The sequence below is a fragment of the Scatophagus argus genome, chromosome 16 (genome assembly GCF_020382885.2).
Source record: "Scatophagus argus isolate fScaArg1 chromosome 16, fScaArg1.pri, whole genome shotgun sequence".
NCBI lineage: Eukaryota > Metazoa > Chordata > Actinopteri > Scatophagidae > Scatophagus > Scatophagus argus.
This window is the reverse complement of record NC_058508.1, coordinates 19,451,561-19,472,847: the sequence shown is the minus strand read 5'-3', so window position 1 is coordinate 19,472,847 and position 21,287 is coordinate 19,451,561. Positions and strand designations below refer to the sequence as shown.

General features: G+C 44.3%; 1 long non-coding RNA gene across 2 annotated transcripts in view; it reads left to right on the top strand.

Moving 5' to 3' along the window:
• LOC124073631 overlaps positions 1-21,287 on the top strand; it is a 99,305-nt gene that overhangs the window by 53,966 nt on the left and 24,052 nt on the right. The window contains exons 5-6 of one of the 2 annotated variants that reach the window (XR_006845699.1): positions 18,493-18,568; positions 19,072-19,205. The exons of the other annotated variant lie outside the window; for it this stretch is intronic. This is a non-coding gene — a long non-coding RNA (uncharacterized LOC124073631). Of the gene's footprint in view, positions 1-18,492; positions 18,569-19,071; positions 19,206-21,287 lie in introns of those variants that run through there. 2 annotated transcript variants of the gene reach the window in all.

The window sequence follows — 21,287 nt, the reverse complement described above, 5'->3', positions numbered from 1 at the left end:
GTCACAACAAAAAACAGCTTCCTATGTGTAAACTGAGGACGTTAAGAGGTTTGCAGCCACAGGAATTTTTCACAAACCCTGACCCTCAGGTCACATCACGCATGTCACCGTCAGATTGTCCGTCCGCCCCAGCAGGCAGGCCGGCGAACGGGAGCCCCGCTGAAGAGTATTGATGTACACGGTGAGCACGGGTGAACCAGTGACCGTCACCTCAGCAGGGTGTGATTAATAAAGACTTTCCACAGTAACACACAGTTCATTAGGAGCAGGTTAATGGACTGAAATGCAAGATATCTCCACGCAGGTCCCCCCAGCTCCCAATGGCCCCACTTCTGCTTAATTGGACTCACAGATGAGCTTTTCTCGCTCTGTCCATCTATTCTTTCCACTTGTACTTATTTCTCTGCAGCGCTCTTCTATCTGACAAGCAGCACAGCAGAGGATTTGGTCTGTGTCTTTCTGTCACCAGGTCAGAACCTTTTCTATCAGTGTTATTTTGTCTCGGATCAACCAATTTGACATCTGTTGATCCGGCGGGTTTTCTGTACCTGCTAATAATGCATGTGGTGTTATCTGCTACAAGGGTTAATTGATCTCAGTTCTGGGGTTAATTGGCTCGACAGGCCTAACGCTCAGGGAGCCGACCCCTGAAGGTGCAGGGTCAGGGCTCAGGGGTCACCAGAGGAGGTGAGGCCCCCGTCAATCCAGTGTGACTGAGACATCAAAGGATTTGGGTGCAGGGGAAGTCTTCGAGGCGAGTCTTCGAACGCTCTCCTCCACCCATATGACTGCACACACACACAGATCCACTGCTCATTATGATGCAGGAGATGCTGATGAAAGATGAGGATGAGCTCATCGACTTAGGAGGTTGCTTGATCTCTCTCTCTCTCTCTCTCTCTCTCTTTTTATTAGATTATTTCAGACGCTAAACGTGTCTCTGTATAATTCTAGCCAGCCTCTTCAGCTGCCCGGAGTATTAGGGAGCTCTCTGGGAGGGGGAACCAGCAGCCTATAAAGGGAGATCTGCTCCCCGGCCCACAATCTGAAGAAACTGCAACCGTAATAAAACGCCTTTTAAAACGAAGCACGTTCATTCATACACACACTTTCACTCCTGCACATAATTATAGGGCCATAACTCAGTCTGTATTCTCTCTGGGGAACAGCCAGACAAGCGGCTGCTATTTTTTACTCACTTGGAAAAAAAGAACAAGAAAAAGAAAAGGCAGTGTGGATGCTGAGATACCCATCATCTGAAACCCTGGATCGACTTATCTTAATGTTGTTTCACAGACGACTCACATCAGCATGACAAATAGAAATGAGTGTTTGTGTATTTTCTTTTTACTCCGTTCTCCTGCCAAACTCCAACAATTGTGCTCAATCATTGCATTGCTTGACACGTAATCCCATTTCACAGTATAATTCAGTTTGAATGAAGAGCTGCAGGCAGCAGACAGCCTGGTGAGAAGTCAGAGACCCCGACTGCAGGGCTTATAGATGAGGATTGGCTGCCCTCTAGTGTCTTTTGTCTCTTCTGCAGGATGAAGGGCTCTCTGGTTGACTTTTTGGACACTTTCACATATTTTCTCCAGGTGCACAGTCTGCACTGTTCGCTCACTCACCCATAATGTATGCTTGAGTTCCATGTTGTGAAAAAGAAGCAAACAAAAGCTGGAAGGGTTCGGTGAGAGGACATTTTAACACACGTCACTAACCAGCACTGCCAGCATCAGTTTGTCTTATTGGTCTCAAACTTTACTGTCCACAAACACGTGTTTGATACATAATGTTATAAAAGACACCTGTTGTTACTCAGATTATATATTACTCATAGTCCCTGTCAACTAACCTTGTAAATGAATAAGATAAAACCAAAACCACTAGTGATAAGTTGCCAAAGATATTCTTGTACTTTTGGTGAACTGCCCCTTTAAATACCCCAAAGCATCTTTCAGCAGCCCAAGAAAGAAAACTTAACTTAGTAATGAATTCTTAATAAGATTGTACTTTGCAAATTAATCTCACAGTTCATTCATATGTGCTACAGATGTGTTACATGAACCCAGATGTAGTGGAAGAGTGTTCTTAATAAACTCTAGCAGCCACTAGGGGGCGCTGCAGTCAAAGGAAACCCCTCACTGAACACCTCTGGCTCTGTTCAGACTTATCATCACAGGTATCAATGACTGTCCATCAGACATGGGAGGCTGAGGTCTGACAGTGTGAACGAGGTGTTGTGTCCGTGTCGCTGCGACTGTTTCCTCTGTGAGGAACACTTTAGCTGAAAGGACAGATATCAGTTTATTTCTGATTGGTGTTCCTGGTTTAGGACATACAGATGGTATCAAGCTTCAAGTCTGGAACAAATTTGAGTCTATCTTGTTTCAATGTGACTCAGTCTGATGTATTTCGTTATCTGTTTGTTGAAAGAACAGAAGTTATAGAAGGAGAGGAATTTACTGGAAAGAAATGTCATATGAAAACCAGCAGTTACTTTCTCTTTCTATGTCCCAGCCTTTCCCCACCACTCCCTTTCTCCATCTTAATCTTTAATCTTGGGAGATATAAATATACGAGGCACTTCGACCTAACACTGGACCCGCTGAACCTCCGCGAGCTGCTCTGTGGCTGTGCAGTCAGTCACCGTGTCCTCTGCTAATCAGAGTCTTTTTCGAGTCGAGGGTGCAGGGCACAATAAGAGAACAGGTCAGGAGGGAAGTACGACTGATGGCATGCTGGCACTAGGGATGAAGGGGGTTTACATGTGGATTGAGGGATGAAAAGAGGTCTGGATGAATAGAGCAGAATCAAATCTCCAGCTCTGGGGAGGTTTACGCACTCAGGGTCCGTTAATCCTGCACAGATCCCCCCTATTCCGTCCTTCCTTTCTTGAGAAAAAGAAAGTCAATAGTTTTCTGTTTACTTTCCCATAATCATTAAAATTCTCTTGCTTAATCATCACGTTTTGAATTTGGCTTCTGCATTTTAATGCATGTGTATATTTTCTCTCTTTTTTCCACTAAAAACACTTTCAGGAGAGCATTTTACTTCTTTACTTTGCCTTGAGAGCTGACTTTAAATGTACCACAGAGGGTTAGTTGAGTTGCAGGAGAGAAGGGATACACATTTGGGACTTGTCAGCTTGATAATTTTCCTTCTTTTTTCTCCTTACTGAAGAGGAGTGGATTGCTTCCAGGCCTTGACGAGGTGACTCAGAGACAGGGGTTGGTTCCATCCAAATGTTCCTCCCAATCGTTTAAGCAACGCTTGTGGTGTGGCTGCAGGGAAGGATTGCTGGCCGGCGTGTCAGTCTTTATGTCGGGAGTGAGAAATCTTGACAGTAAGTGTATGGGTGGTAATGTAATTTGGTCCAAACATTCATGAATCCCTTAGGATGAAGATCTCGCCTCTACACTTTATTTAGTGTCAGAAGGGGTCAACCTTTTAAGCTAGGACAATAGAATGTTTTCATGTGAAACATCAACATTACAGCAATATAAGAGGAAGCGTTTGGATCCTGTACCTAAAGGTCCAGTGCGCAGTGACATCCAGCAGTGAGGCTGAACACTGCAGCCAACTGAGTGCCCCTCCCACCCAATCCGACAACCTTCATGTCTGCTAAAGATATGAGAAACGCAAAAGGTCGTCTCCACAGTGTTTGGTTTGTCCGTTTTGGGTATTGCTTAAGACTTCTAGCCTGGTTTCTTTTACAGTTATTGTTTCAGCTGATGAATTTATTCGTCCAAATTTTATTTTGTTCCTCCTCTTTGTCAGACGTTTCTTCAGAGTTAAAATCAATTATTGTTATTTCATGAGAAGAGGAGACTGACAGAAAAGAAAAGAAAGTGTTAAGAGCTACAGGTTTCCCTGTGGGCTGACAAAATTCCTTTTGAGCTAATAAAACTCTGAAAGCCACTGGAAAATGTCAAAAATGCTTTGTCATCAAGACTAAAACTAAGCTGTGGCACGAGCTTTTCACCCAGCAACACTTCTGTAACTGCCCCTTCCAACTGCACGGTGGCAACTCAGTTAAAGTGCTATGGAAGAAAATCAAAAATGGCAGGGAGGTAGATTTAATCGAAGGAGACTGTACAGTAGAGCTGTGCTGACATTGGATAACACCTGATCTCTGTAATAATCCGGGAGCTATTTTCACAGTTTCAGCCAGGATAAGTTGTCATATGCTCATGTGCTTCTGATCAGGTGCGAGCCTCTGCCCGCTGACCGGTTCACAGCTCGGGTTTGGGTCCAGGCGTGTCTAAAGGTGTTAGTGACTCAGTGCTGCATTGCTGTTTGTTTGGGTTTTCACAACATGGGGGAGGGGGAGTGACTCAGTCCTAACACCAGTGGCTTTCAGCTCTGGCACCTTCCCCTCTGCCTGCACTGCCGGACCTCCCTGCGTTACTAAAAATAAATATCTCAGGGAGCCCAGAGAGCCAATTTAGGATTTCCCACTGAGGCGGGATGGGGTTCACTCAAACACACTCTAGTGTCTGTCCAGTGAAGCAGTTTAAACCAGTCCAGCTTTTTATGTAACCTTTGACCTTAAACAAGCCAGTTGCTCCGCTCATAAACATTTCCTGGACCGTTACTGGAGCCATGTATCACGGCAAAGCGCCTCGGGGCCTCTGTCTGAATACATTTGTGCTTTTGTCAGAAGCACTTCCATAGAAGACCTATTAACACAGGAGTTTTACTTAATCAGCATGAGTGATGGCCGTCACTACTGGTTGAGCAACAGAGAAAACTAGAAGCCGTGTCACAAGGTCGTGCTCCAGTGTTCCCTGCTGAAGGTGCCTTTTGGTGATTTGGCCTGCTTAATGTATCCATCATCTGGGGAAGTGTGAGATTAAAGGAGAATATGAGCAACGCTTAGAGTTATGGCCCATTAACTTGTAAGTCTGGTCTACATTTCCCTCAGTCATCATGCAGTGCTGTCACTGGATGCAGCAAAGTAGCAATAAAACAAACTTTGATGTAATAAAACAAAGACTCTAATTTACAATGATGGAATATCTTGTTCTGTGGAAATTGTTTTCCATCCCATACAAGAATGTATTAAAAGTTAATCACCTTTTTTGAATTAGGAAAGTTCTCTCGGTCTTCAACCGCATGTCACGATAGGGGAAATGCAGAGAGAGAGGAACATGTACACAAAATCCACAGGTTAAAACTTAAAACTCATCACATAATGCACATCTTTCATCTCACCTTTTTATCCGTCAGCAGGCCTTCTCACATGCATAATTATAACTCGGTGAACAGGTGAGCCTTTGTTGTGGTCATTGTATCTTCCTCTCTTTTGTCCTCCAACCTGATGGCAGAGAGGCCTGCAATATGTCTCAACCTATATACATGTATATATAAGAGCTTCCTTTTAGTAGAACCACAACAGGGTGTTCCATATGGCCTATACGGTCATATCAGAGTGAGTCTTCTGGTCCTGATGTGGCGCCTCGAGTTACGCTGCTCTTTAGCGTAGATCAAAGTGGGGCCACCATCAGCTGGGATGCTCTGAGCATCAGACACACAGGGAAGGTCATCAGGCGGGGGCTTGCTGAGAAGGTGTCCGACTTCAAGGCCTTTGAGCAGGGCCTGCGTCATCTGCCATTGTGAGGGAGCGCCAGCCGGCTGGGGGTGCCACAGAGGGAGAGCAGCACGATGCCCTGAGGGATAAGGAGGACAGGGACCTTTTGAAGGGGCTACAGTTGCAACCCTGTGGTTGCGTGGCCCTCCTAGAACCCCACCCTGCTTCCACACATCACATATGGACACCTCTGAAAACTACCCCTGGGAGCATTGTGGCTCCCAGACCCGAGCGGTGTAACCTGAGAGTGGCTGTAGAAGCCTGTCAGGCCATTGATAGAGCCTCCCCATTGGTCCAAACAGGAAGCAAGCGTGACCCTGTGAAGCCCAGGGGTCGAATACGTATGGTGACAATTGGATTAGTGTCTTATGCAGGCCAGACGGCCTTGAGATCCTCTAAACATTCACACAGGTAGAAGTATCCTGGGAGCACTTCCACTTGCACATTTTAAACACACACACACACACACGTACACACACATCTTATTTTAGGTGCGTTGCTCTGAGTTCTTGAAGCTTATGATGCTTCAGTTTTAGCTCATTATGTTCAGGCGACAGCAGTGCAGCTCATTATCGCATGATGTCACTATTTTCAATTTTGTTTTATGATATGAGATCGATAATTGAAAGTGTACTTATCTGTTTCCAGTGGGTGAGTCATCCAGTCGGCCGTGCTGCCCTTTCTATCTTTAGCCCTGCATTTATTTTTCAGCACAGCTTTTTTTCTATGTGAACAATCTAACAGACGACACACACCACGTCTTCAGGGAGACACATGGAAACAGTGTTTTATAGCTCTGCTCCTTCCTGCCCTTTCCTCTCTTCTGTCTTCCCCTCTGCCTTTCCTCTCTCTCTCTCTCTCTCTCTCTCTCTCCTGCTTTTTCCTTGCTGCCTTTTCCCTCTCTCTTGAGTAGATGAGGGCATGCCACCATAGCTTTTACAGACTTAAAGAAAAAAGATCAGACAGATTTAAAGCTGGTGGAGCCAGTTTGGTTGACTGGTCAAAGCATTATGCATCCACAAGTGCATCTATATACATGTGTGCATGTCGTATGTGTGTGCTGTACATACACGTGTGTGTGTGTGTGGTCATATTAGTGCATGTAAGCATGTGGCTGGCTCAGAGGAGCAGCGGTGCATACACTGCCATCAGTCAGAGCCCTGAGCCAGCCTTCCTTTAATGGCTGCCATAATTAAAAAAGCTTTTAGAGGAGGGTGTGCCACTAAAGGGGGCAAGGTGGGGGCGGTGCTCGGCTGGTTGGAGACACAGAATGAGCAGTGCAGGACACCCGTCTGCCAAAAAGACGGGCTTGTTTTGCATGAGCATAGTGCAAAATCTTCTAACTGTGTGCCTAATTTAGCTGCTAAGTGTTGTAAAGTGTTAACCAGTTAATCTCTAAGTTGCGCCTCGGCCAGCTGAACAATAAGCTGACACTAGTCTACTGGTAATGTACAGTAAAAGTAAGGCAGGCAGTAGGCAGCCTTTCATAAACATTGTGTCATTGGGTAATGTTGCTTTCTATAGCGTGAAGAGGCTGTGGAGTCAGGAAATTTATGCTGATGTAAAGAGGAACATGAAAGTGCTTCAGGCTGTCTGCAGCTCAGACGATGACCTGAGCAAGTGTAGTCGTTAATCCCATAAAAGATGTTACCAAAGAGGTCACTGTAGCATCAGCTGGAAGAATTTTGTCAAAATCTTTAACTTTATGCTGAAAAACCACACGACGCTGTTCTGACTTCACGTTCATCCCAGTGCTTAACCGTCCTTGTTGCCATTAGCTGCTGTATTTACATGTCTAGAAAACATTTATTTTGCTGGCAAAGCTCTGTAACGTAAACATCATGAACAAGGATGGAAACAATTACACATCTCGGACATGCCGCCAGTGATAACACAGTAAGACTCTGGTCCAAACACGCTGCAAAGCCTAAATATTCATAAGAGACAGGGGAGAAGCTGGATTTGGTGCTGGTATAAATTGGATTCAGGGATTTCTACATGTTTGAGTCAGGATGGAGGAAATGCATGTCGCTACGTTCAGCTGCAGGTCTGCATGCTGTACAGAAGTTCATATTACATTACACTGGCTCCAGCTATGAAGTTCAAATCAGCCAGTCTCTACAAATATTTATCAGAACCAGATTTATACGAATGAGATAGCTTTGCATTGGTAAACTATGTTTTCACACAGTATAGGCTATACTGTATGTATGTAGGGGTGTGTGTGTGTGTGTGGGATTGTGTCAAAATAGGTTTTGGACGTGTGGTTGTGATTAGTGAGGCTCTTAAACTCCCCCAGGTTGTGAAAACATTTGAAAACACTTTTCATTTCCTTAGCTTGAACTGGAGAGCATCCTGACTCTCTCTCTCTCTCTCTCTCTCTCACTCACACACACACACACACACTCTCTCTCTCTCTCTCTCTCTCTCTCTTCTCTGAGAAGGTAAACGATCCCACTGTCACAGAAGTCCAGTGGAGCAGCTCTGCTTTTTCTGTGGCCTCTGGGGTCATGTCGAGGAGGTCTGAGCCCGGTGCGTACAACTACTGTGGCCCGCAGTTTATCTCCCCTAACCTATTGAATATCAATGGGGGGTGTTGGAGGTTGGGCGGGGGGCATCCTTCTGTTGGGTTGTTGGGTTCAGGTGCAGGTCAGCGTTAAAGAGAGGTCGAGGTTTAAGGCCTGAGTGCAAAACTTTGCTCACATTTATTTACATTACGCTGCAGCTGACTGACTGATGCAAATCTGTACAATCAGTACGAACAAATGATGTCTGGCTGTAAAGTGTGCGGGGTGTAATTGTTTTTAGTGAGCTGTGATGGTGGTTCCTGTGTACTGTACATGTGTACTAACTGGCCTGCTGCATACATTCTCATGTTTTTCTTAACGTTTTTTTAATTGGGCTCTTTTGCTTGCATTCCCGCTGCTGCTGCTGCTGCTGTTATGTCGCATTGCTTGGTGCCAATTATCACATCATAATTTATATCCAGTGTGTATTTCATTTTTTTCCCTGCTAAAGTCCCTGGTTGTGTATGTTTAATCCCACTTACTGCTCTGCTCTTATACACGTTCCATGTGTTCTTTCTCTTGTTATCTGCTGCTGGAATCACCCTTTAATTCCCTGTGGGGATCATTAAATTTTCATTTGAACTGATGTTGCACAGTGTTTGACATGAGGTTGATGGGGTGTATGGGTGAACTTGACCCCCTGACTGGCTCTAGAAATGGAGGTGGAGGTGGAGGTGGAGGTGTCTGAGCGCCTATAACAGGCAGAGTCTCCTGTCCTCAGTCCCAGGTGGGGGCAGTGGGAGTTTCTGGACTGGTTCTTATGATCAGGAAGAGAGCTGGCAGGGGTGCAGGATCTGGGCAATTACACTATTTGGGTTACAGGGGAGCTATTTATTTGCGCGGTTTGACATGTTTCTGTCGTCTGGGGGAGCTGCGCAGTATGGAAAACCGATAGCGCTGAAGTGTATTTATTTATCCTGCAGGCGAAGCAGCCAAACAGAACAAGACTTGGGAGAAGAGCTGCAAATTAGAAAGTTAGTGTGTACACAGAGAGAGAGAGAAAGACAATTTACTGAGCTCTTCAAAGAGTCAGGCCTGTAAGTTTTGTCCTAGCATGCTGTGCACCGAGTCCTGTGGAGCTGTGGGTGGATGAGAGGACACGTCCTCCATCTGCCTGTGTGACTTCCTGGACTACAACACAATGCTGGATACTGAGAGCTCTGTTTTTATTTTTGTGTCAGTATACAATCAAAACTATTTCTACCAACAAATCCAGCTTTGTGAAACTTAAACTAGTAAAGGGCTTTATGTAAAATACACCTCAATTATCATTTTAAATCATCATTCTGTTCTTTTCACCTCAAACAGACTGAATCGACGTTAACAAGAGTCACTTTGGGGTAGCGGTTGATTTGAATTGCAGATTTTATTTTTGTTACGTTCACCCATAACTGTAACGTTTATAGACACATACAGTATATAGACAAAAGTATTCAGACAGCTATAACAGCTCTCTTCTGTGAAGGCTTTCCACAACATGTTGGAGTGTTTCTGTGGGAATTTGTGTCCATTCATGCAGTAGAGCATTTGTGAGGTCACACACTGATGTTGGACCAAAAGGCCTGGCTCACAATCTCCGTTCCAGTTCATCCCAAAGGTGTTGGATGGGGTTGAGGTCAGGACTCTGTGTGGGCCAGTCAAGTTCTTCCACACCAAACTCATCCAACCATGTCTTTATGGAGCTTTGCTTTGTGCACTAAACCAAATGACCCAAACGTGACATCTCCGAATACACTGATTAATCCATTCCTTACTATTTTTCTGATGTTTTGTTTTGGTTTGTTTTTCCTGCAGAAATCACGACCTCAACCCAGATGGTATAAATGTGCAAGTAGCTTTCTCGGCCAAATTTCCAACTTAAGAAGCCAGAAGCTCTCACAAATGTCACACTTTCCTGGAAAAGCTGCTGTGGCTGTGGTTGAAAAAGAAAGAGGTGTCACGATTTCCAAAACCTTTGAAAGCCTTAAGTTTGTCCAGAAAGGGAATCACTTCAGTTTCACTTTAGTTCAGAATTCCTCTCAGAAAGTGCTGGAGATGATTCATCTGTCCAGAAACTAAGTTGCATTTACTACCCTGACTATTTTAGGTTTTGTAGGTACCCATCTATGACAGGCTACTAAAAACAACTCTTTTTTGACATCCACCGCCAGGACCCTAAAGACCTACATAAGAACAATTAGAAATAAATAAATAATAAAAAAAAAACACCAGTGCATTTATGTTTGAAAATCCAAAGCTACGTCCTTCAACTGTACTCAGATCAGAGTTTCTGAGTTAATCCAGCGCTCACGCAGCTACAGAGCTCATGAAATCAATACAGCAAAGAGCAGATATTATTCTCCAACGTTGAAAGATTTTTATATTCATAATTCACACTATTTATAGCACTTTCTGATGTCAGAAGAACAGGTCGTGCCTCTTCGTGAGGGGAACACGGTGGGCTCCTCTGCATTCCACTGCGTGTCAGGCATGAAAGTGGAAAGTCAAGCACGATGCCTTCCTTCAGATCCGGCAGAGGTGCCCTCGATGGCTCCCAATACAATAATACAGCCGGATTACCTGCCGAGCAACATGACAGGATATGAAATGCTTCACATTTGCGCCACACATCCAGGGGTATTGGTTCTTCTTGCGTTGATGGAGGAGAACTTGACTTTGAGAAGCCATGCACCTCTTACATTAGCTCATTACTTACAGCTTATTTTAGGCTGTGTATATTTATATATATATATATATTTGTGTGTGTGTCTAAATGTGGGTGCTGCTGATTATGTGGTTCTACATGGTGATTAATGAAAAACTATATATGTGACCAGCCGTCTGATGGGAGAAGTTGTTGTTGCCGAGGCACTTTGTCACCCATAGTCTCATTAGGTGCTTGTGATGCTGATGGTGACTCACAAGTATGATTGATTATTCCTGATAGAAAAAAAATCAACCTCAGTCTGTGTATGTTGTAAGAATATGAAGTGGCTTTCGAGTCGCTGTTTGATTGCGTTTGGGGCACGGGGTCGGTTTACTGCTGCAGGCCAGCCTTATCTCAACATAATTATTCTGCTTTGGCAGGAGGTGCTCACATGGACCGCAGTACACCAGCTTCTGTGAGGACCTTGTAGAGCCTCCGTCGTTATGATTACTTTATTCTCTCTTCTTGCTTGATTCTGTTAGCCTACAGTGAACGGCTTAACCTCAAGCAGGTTAAGTCTGTTGCTTTTAGTACTACTTGAAGTGAAAAGTTTTTTTTCTCTTGTTTACCTGTGTCCATTGTTTCCCCAGAGTAAAGTGATGTAATTTTGTCTCATGATTCTTAGTGTTTTTTCAGCCACAAACAACACGGTTAACCGAACCACCAGTTAGCCAGCTGTGTTTTCTTTTCAGATAAGTTTCTTTTTATCAAATTATCATCCTAGCTATTGTGTAGGCCTGTGGCATCTGTCAGTTCAGCGCAGTGTTGTCATCCTCTTATGTAGTGACTGACTTCCTGAATGTCTGGCAGGGTGACACAGATCTCATGCTTTGTGTTTGGTATTCACTCCTAGACAATGTTTTCACATTTCCTGTGGACCACACAGGATTATACTACAAGATTACATCCTGAAGCTCGGAGCCCGCAGTGCATTCGACATGCTCAAACTGGAATTTGTCAGCAGCATCATTACATTTGGTAAAATAGAACTTTTCACTTTAGACAGTCGTGGAAGGTGGAAGAAATGGAAAAGACTTAAAAATTAAGTTTTGATTTAGATAACTGGAGAACATTTCCGTAACATTCGAAATGAAATTTGATGTGTTTGCATCCAGGCTGCTTTTCTTGGCTTCAGTCAAAACTTCCGTCCGAACTGAGCTGCCTGCATGTGGGTTCACTTTAGCTGAAACAATCCAAAAGCCCTACAGCATAAAGTGTGCAAGTATGTCGTTTTAACGCTACCATAAGTTTACACTAGCATCGCAAATGATGAATGGATTTGCGTTGGTCGACCACTCAAAGCACTTTACAACACGAGCCAGCATTCACACATTAACACAAGGTGCCACCTGCTCACCAGCACTGACCATCCACACAAGTACACCAGGAGCCATTCGGGGTTCAGCATCTTGCCCAAGGAGACTTCAACATGCAACCATGCTGAAGGACCTCCGATTAGGGGCTCCTGAGCCACAGCTGTTACATGCTGGAGCCACACTGATGAGGTGTTCAGAAAGTGAGCAACAGTGTGTGACATGGAGCACTGACCGGGTCAGAGCAGGTCCACTGTTTACATTAGTCAATCACCGCAATCTATTAGCACAAACAGTCTATATTTGACAAATGAGCTGAAGGAACGGAGTCACGTTTTATTTGCTTACATACAGACCTGAGAGCAGCACCTTCTCTCTTAACCTCCTTTTAAAAAGGGGGAAGCTTTTCGCCAAGGCGATTCATCACGAGTGAGCCTTCCCCTACTTTCTTATCTGCTGTTATCTGGGTCGAGGCCCCTGCCCTGCTCCGGCCAGCCTCACAGCCCCGTCCCGTGATGGATGGTCGCAGAGATGCTGTGATTGTGGTCCACAGCCACACAACCTGTCTGAAACAAACCTCCTGCTTCTGCGGCGCCACAGATCCACAGAGGCTCTGAGCCGTGGCATTAGCTGCGCTCTGTGATACGCCGTGTAACACAGCCTCTCGTTACTCATGCAGGCATTTTGCTGCAAATGTAAATAAGAATGGCCCTGAGCTTACGATTTATCAATGTCACATCTGTGAAAGCTTGGAGAGTTTTTTTTTTTTGTCCCTTTGCCTGCGAGTGGCTACAAATGAAGCAGTGTTCTGCAGCGGCGTGTCGTGTCTGTTGTTGTCGTTTATTTTCACACCAATTTCTGTTTCAATACACTCACGGTCACCTATTTGTTTTTCTATCACTCGAAATAAGTTACCATGACCTTGACTCTTGCACGCCGAGCTGCGTAGTCGGTAGGAGAAGGGGTGATCTGAGGGCAAACTGAGCGCGGGTGGCCTCAAAAGTGGGATTGCAGTCAGATTCACAACTTGGGCAGATTTGTTTATGAACGTCAGGGAGTTTCTGTCTTGGCTTTGTGAAGGCTCAGAGGCCCCAATTTGTCTGGTTAATGCTGCTAATCCTGCTCCTGGAGATCATCCGGGGTCTGCCTGCCGTAATGCCTTCCAGGCTGCTGTCAGAGAGAGGAGAAAATTATTTTTATTAATCTGTTTTTAAAGTCTCACAAGGTTTTGCCGTTGCGAGCTATCAGAGTGAACGATGATCGGGCCGAGACAATAGGCTTAGGATGGGCATTAGAGCACCTAATGGTCCCCTCCATCTTACCACATACATACACACACACCCACACACACACCATGCTCGTAACGCCGTCATCCATACCAACACACACACACACACACACACACACACACAGAGAGAGAGAGAAGAAAATTCACATGCATGAAAGAGTACAATTTTTCACAGCAGAGAGTGAAACATTTTCTGTCAGCAGTTGATCACAAATGATAAAATACCAGAATGAAAAAAAGAAAGCAGACTATTTTCATTTCATGCCTTTGTTTAGGAGAAAGCAGCCAGTTTCCATTACAGTCTCCTGTTTCTGTTTAAACCGAGCTCGGCGGCCATCCAAGATTCAGAAAAGCGGGGGTGGGGGGGGAGAAAGAAAAAGAAAACAAAACCCTCGGCTGGCAACACCATCTATTGTGATTGTCTTTGTGAAAAATCATCCTGGCATAGTTTCTTCTCTGTAATCCATATAATCAGATCGCTTTGGGTCTAAATACCTGATGCTGCACAATAGTAGAGAGTTCTGTGTGGGATGGTTGTAATTGTGGGTCCGTTTACTGTGGTCACCCTCAGCATGGGGGCTCAGCTTGTAGTCTGTCCAAATTTGCTACAAAATAATAGATTTTTTATGACTTTAGCCTTTCATTGTTTAATCTCTGGGTCTGTGTGTTGACTGAAACACACTGCTGTCGGCGCGCTCGATGGATTACCAGTATTATGACTCAGGCAGCGGCTTGATGGACGTGCTTACAAAGAGGATCGCTGCTAAACACTCAGCACGCTAATGACTGCTTATTATCTCAGTCTAAAACTACTGCATCATCCTCTGAAGTCCTGCACAGACCCGCCATGTTCCCGTGCGCGTCGACTGCAACAACATACCTTGTGCATTTGTTGAGTGAAATAATCAGAAGATGTTTCTGATTTGCTCCGCCTCCATCTCCCCAGCTGTCTCCTCTCTCCTTGTGCTTTCACTTTTCCACACAGGAAGTAATTTACAGTCAAACACATTCCAACAGCCAACCCCAACAACACATGCTGATCTGTCCCAACAGAGCCTGCATTTTTGTTTTCTCACCTCCTTTCTTCTTGTGCCATGGTGGAACGTCATGGCTTCAACCTGTGTTTTTCTGTGGCTTATGTCCTCATCTCTTCTTCTCTTTGGAGCATCTGTGATCAGCTTTCGACCACGACTGCGTTTGTCGCTATGATTGTGTGTAGATGCATTTTTTTGTTTGTTTGGAGTTTTCTTTTGTTAGTTTTGACATAGATTAGGCTGGCTGGATGTTGAGGTTAGATGTTGACATTTTTGGTTTCCAAATCTACATTTGTGGTTGCAGGTTTTTCCTGCTGATGTCGGATTTTGCCATCACACGTAGAAACATCAGTACAATGTTGTAGTGTTTTTCACACTAATTGTGCCCAGCAAAACTTTTTCTTTTCTCCAAGTGACGTCCACGTGTCCTCACTGAAGCTCATTATCTCTTTTTTTGTCCTCTAGCGTCTCTCCCCCTCTTTGTCCCAACATGTTCTCCTCCTCTTCTTCCTCCTCTTCCCTCCTGTCTCTGCATCGGAATCGGAAACATCCTGTTCATGGCTCCATATTGACAAAGACACAGCTGGTCTGGGTCTGCATGTGGGCTGGCTGCTCCAGCTTTATTTATGCCTCTCTCCTGGTTAGGCAGCCGAGCTGTGGAGCAGATGGCTGCAGCGTTCAATTGGACTTGGCCATTGTACCCCTCGTAATTGGTACTTGGAATCAAGTGCCTCATTAATTATGCAAAAGGGACTGTTTTAATGCATAGTGAGCTGGTCTTACTCAAGTGTAATACTAATCAAGTGAGTGCATTTGCTGCATTATGCATCAGAGTATTTGATTTATTGTAATTGTGGACTCATACCCAGTTGGTTTAGGCTCTGAATCCCTGGACCAAGGCAGGTACGGGGGAAACATGAATGAGCAACGTAGCTTGTTCATCATCAGCCGTCCTTGTGGCGCCCTTGAGACAAGCGTTTTATTTCCATGTTGAACTGAAAGCTGTTTTTCAACTCCAATGCAGTCCAGAAAAGTGGACGAAGAATTCTCAGGTCCACATTAATATGTGTAGAAATGTGAAATGCGGTGCAATCAGGGGATGTTAAAGCAATTCATCCCAAAATCTTTTTACAGAAATGTTCTCCTGTTGTTACTTAACGTTGCAAGACACTGTTGAGTTTTGCATGAAGTCCACCTCAGAAGTCACATTAAGATCATAACCAGCTAATCCAAACCCTCACCTGCTCCAGTGCTGCTAAACTAAAGAGTGGCCGAACAGAGAGGCTCTGGATGTGTGTTTTTGTGTGAATGTGAAGCGGGTTTTGTCAGAAAACAAAAGCAGGTATGCTGACTTAACCTTACCTGCATGAATGGACTAAAGAGAATAAGGTCAAACACACAGAGGTAGTTCAGGAAGTCAAACCTTCCATTTCAACTTAAATCTATAGTCTTGCATCATTACTCCCAGCCTTTTTCTCATACAATACATCTGCTGGTTGTCACAACAGCCGGCCGTCCAGTTTCTACACGCCCGTTTGATATGGCAGCCAATTTGGTCGGTATGTAAACGGTTGTCACTGGTGGTTTGAGGGGGGGTGCGACCACAAATCAGACCACTGCTGGCTGAAAATAAAACATTACACCTCGGCCTGTGGATTCACTCGACAGGAGCCACCAGGTCTGCACAGTTGGCAGCACTGGGTGGTTATCTCCTGAGGTTCGGCTGGTAATTCAGCTCTGTTAATCTGTGGTAATTAGAACGATCCATCTGGGCTACAGCAAGCCAGTGAAGTGAGCCATACACATGTTCTCGCATGAAGTACTCTGAGGACTGGATGTCATCGTGGCTTTATAATCACATCAGGAGAACACAGTTGTACAGTATGTGGTGTAGGGTGGCAAGTTGACTATAAATCCGTTCAGTGATAGTAAGAAATGGCACTCAGGATCGTTTTTTAATGTGCTCCATGTGCGCAGATGACAGTATGCGTTCATTAGATACTGTTTACCAGGGATCAGCCTGTGGTTTGTTTTCTGGGCTTAGAACAATAACTGATATTTGGAATCAACATTTTTGTTTGTGTGAATTTCCTCAGTGCAGGACTAATAAAGGCCTATCTTATCTTGGAACTGTTATGTTGCTTCTATTTAATACACTAATATATGATGATATAACATTTTCTGAACACTATCTCTCAGTAGTACAATATCAATCCCACATATACTTTAGTAAAAAGCTTTGATTTGATTAGATGATGAAATTCAAATCCTTTCAGATGTCTCGATGCTCTTACAGTCTCCTTCATCATATGGCAGTCAGGTCGACTTCTATCAATGAATAAAATGCCAACCTAACTGCATAATCCATCATATCATATGAACATATCAGTGTAATGTTTTCTCATAATATCGCAGTGCATCACTTCAAAGCAGAACGTGGCTGAACTTGCATGAGTCTGCAGGTAAAGTTTCAGCGTAGCCTTACTGTGTTGGTGAGCAGGGGATGCTGGTGGGGGTTTTGCTGGTGCGTGAACTTGTTAAGGTGTGTGCCAGCACTCACCTCATGTGTTTAATGTAACATATGAGGCCCAATTACAGTTTTCCAGGCGCCAATGTGAGAGGTGTTTAGTACACTGAGCTGTGCCTCAAGAGAAAACATTGTTAACTTTAAGGACTGTGTGTGGTTCTATCACTTAAAGGTTCCCTGTGGAGTCTTTTACCTCTAGTGGCAATATGGAGCTGTTTTGTTATGAGTGGGTCCCTGCTTCGCTTATCCCTGTTATGCGGGTGACACGATATACAGTCCAACCAACAGTGTCAGAATAATCCAATAATCTACAGGTAACTGCAATGTGCCAGCAGCGGCAGGGAGGAAGAAGACTGCAAGCTAATAAACATGCGTTTAAACAATAATTTTTTTTTTTAAAAAATCAGCGTTGCAAATGTTTAATGCTTTAGGAACAATGATTATTTGTTTATTGTCTTAAAGCAAAGTAAGTTTTACCATATGAACAGTGACAGAGTTTATCTTGTTGTGATGATTTTTTCCTGTTCAAGCTGACCATTTAAATTCTTATGTAGGCGGCCGTGTGCAAAAAGTCCTATTTTAAGATGAAACTAAAATGAGATTACAGCAGTCTGAATTAAAGCCAGATTACCTTCAACACAAAGAAAACAGTAGCCTTCTGCTTTGCTCCATATCCCTTTAATCAGGCTAACTTAGACCGCAGTAAGCATGTGCTGCCATGTGCTTTTCATACCGACCGGCAGGAATGAAAACTGCCTCAGTGTTCACATGGACATCTCAGTATCGTTTTAAAGAAAAACTTGAAACCCCTTAAGTACGACTAAAGCTTACAAATCTTAGACTGACACTGTAGTCAGCAGCTATTGTACATTTTTCTGCTATTGTGAAATATCAGTGATTTACAACCAGGTGTACCAGGCTGGATGTGATGTTTAGGTGTTGTCATGGCAACAACGCGTGACTGACAGGATGTTGGTTCCAGCACCACAAAGTAGTGTCATTTCTCATCCCCAGGGATGATGATGATGATGATGATGATGATAATGTAGCATGTGAGTCAAGCTTCCCTTTCTTGTAGTTAATGTGTGATTCCATCTAATGGCCGAGATCATTTTAAGCACAACAACGGCGTGTGTGATTTCTCTAGGTCACCGTGAACTGATATTTTACAGATTGCACGTCAATGGCTTGTGGCCCAAAGCCAATTTTTAGCTGATTTCCAATTGACACAAAAATTTGTTGGACTGATTGTGCTCATTTTTCATCACACTGAGTATTTACCCTAACTACAAAAAAGAAAACACTGAACCTCATTTATGTTTTTTTTTTCCTTCACATTTACAAAATGTTAGGTCCAGTTTGCAGTTCCCATTCAGCTCGTCTACTTTCATGCACCATCATTTGCAAAAAAACAAACGTGGAAACCCCAGATTCTGTCTGCAGCTTTCTCTTCACTTATTCTTCCTCACCATCTGTGATTGCAGGCGGTGACTCATCGCTGTGTCTGCCACACTCCCCCCTCACAGCACACACACAGGGCTGATTATAGCTGTGGATCAGGTATGTCTTCATTGTGCTGAACTCTAACTCACTGCCACAGTCTCTCCTTCAAAGACCGAGATGTTGGTATCACATCTTTGAATGAAACTGTCTTTCTTCCTTCTTGTCCTGGTGGGATGACAAACTTGTCCATTTCATCTGGTCCCGGTCGGTGGAATAACAAGGTTTTGTCATTCTTAGTCAGATGGAACACAAAAATCTCTAATGATGATTACTGTAATTGCTGCTCAATTTGTCTGCCTCCACCTCCCCTATCACCTCCAAAGCTCCCCTCCTCCTCCCTCCAAGTCTCAATAATCTGTCATCAGCAGACCTTCCCTGGGTTTTCTCATGCAATTACGCAGAGCAGCGTGTTATTGGTTTCCATGGAGAGTTTTAAAGATAAACATCAGAGCATGTGATAGGAGAGTGGCTTATTGATTTAACAGATCTCAGGGTTGCTCTTATAATGCGTGCACATTTGACCTGTGACCCCGACTTTATGTTCTTTGACAACACGGCAGACTGTGGCTGCGATCGTGGTTGAACTGAGGAGCCATCGCTTACAGATCGTCTTGTCATCCTTCCACCCCTTCGGTTCTCAGTCTCCCAACTTCCTCAGTCCTCACCGACGTGAAGCAGTCCCAGTGTGCACTGATGGTGATGACATGAACGTTTGTGCACATGAGGGGGAGATTTTGGCAGATGATTGAAAGTTAAAGGCTGAGGTTGAAAGCTTTATAGTTACATGTTCACAGTACATACGTTTTGTTTGTCTGTACACGCGTGGCTCATTAAAATGGTTTGATCATCTTCTGTATGTGCAGATTCTAGTCAGGTTTCGTTCGGCGATATGCCTCAATGTGCAACCAAATGTTAGAAACAAATGTGTGTTTCCACTGTAAGCTCGTGAGTACGGTGCTATTAAACATGAAAATCGAAATTCAGGTGACGTAAAAATGACATTTTTTTATTTTAAGCACAGAATATCAACAGACAGAACGGTAACAATCGAAATAAAAAAAGAATCAAACAAGGAATAAATTAAAGAATAGAAAAACTGATAATCGAGTAATTTAAGAGCAGGAGTTGGAATTTAGCAGCAATGTCTCCTTCAAACTAAGTTCTGGGACCGTCCTCCATAAACACAAAAAGTTGAAAGATTAAAATGTGTGATCCCTGATCACTGAGCTGAAAAAGTCTTTTTATGACTATCATGTTTTAGAAAACTCTTTGACAAAGTGCACGACCTCTAAAGATTCGGTCTTTCCCGTACAGTAAGTGTGCAGCCCTGTAATCTGCAGAATACGACCACAGAGCGTCACAGAGGCCTCATCACAGTGAAAATCCCCTTTTGTTTTTCACACGCAGAGAGGCCGCAGTCCAGATCTCTCGGACAAACCGATCTCTTCATGCTGTATCTCTCCCCCTCTCTCTCTCACGCTGTCATGGTGCCTTTTCATCACTTGTGTGTTTGTGATCTGAGTGGTGCTCACCACCACTCTGTGGCGGGCTGATGTGGTTTCAGCCCCCAGACATCCTCTCGGGGAGCGAGGGCCCTGTCTTGTCATATGATTTCCAGGCCTGTCTGGAGGCAGCGTGGGCGTTGGCAGTGGAAAGGAAGAAAAGGGTGCAACTGGGTTAACTCGTGCAACCCGTGGGTCGGCTGTGGTTTAGGCTTTGTGAGGAAAGGTTGTTAAATTGGCTGCCTCGACTGACATTTTTCACACCCGTCTGGCACACACCACCAACTCATGCCTGACCTCCACTCCCGCCGCTCCCTCCTTCTATACCTTTTACTGTGATGGTGGGGAAGCACGACCTTTAGTGTAATTATCCTGACTGCATCTCTCTCATTAGACTCCTGTGGTGGAGCCCATTAACAGCTGCAGTATGTAGTTCCCAGTAAGCCACACAGTATACATTCCTCACCCGCACATAACCTAAATACACCTCACATAGTCATCAGCCAAACATACTGCCATCCAGTCATGGGCAGAGGCCTGCAAAAAAAATGCTTTTACTACAAATTCAAAGCAGGCGATGAAACACGATTTGATTATGAAGCCCAACAATCCTGGCAGTATGACACTTCGCACTTTATTTCTTTCACTTCCACTGCCAACATCACCACCTTCTGAGCCTCAAATCAATTAAATTTTACAGCATGTTACACTAACATGGCCTGAAAATGTGTGCGTGTGCATACACACTTGATTGTCTGCCAGAAAACAATGGAGATGTACCACAAAACACTCGAATTTGTGTTCATGTAGTGACATTGATGTATGGTTTGTTTACACCAGATCCTGGAGCAGCTTGTGCTGGGTCACCTGCAGGCTTGATCTGTGGTTCTTATTGAACCTCGGCTTTGTTCAAAGCCCCCTCAGGTTCTCTACGTCCCTCATTTTCATAATCACCAGACATTTTGATCGCGGACAGTCAGTGTGTTTGACCATAAGTGCAACAGACTGAATCCATTAATAAAAAGTCAATAAGCATGGTCAATAAGGCAAATTAGCCCAAATACATGAATCACAATAGCGTATTAAAGCTCTTGCCGGTAAAGTGGGTCCAGGGGGATGGCGTTTTGCTGCGCACTGTGAAAAATCTAATGCAGTTATGATCAGAATAATGGCTGGTATTGACTGGTGTGAGAGGCCATGAGGTGTAGGGTTGGGGCTGCTCTGGGGATGACCCCTTCCCACTTCATGATTGATTGGGTGTGTCGGAGCAATTC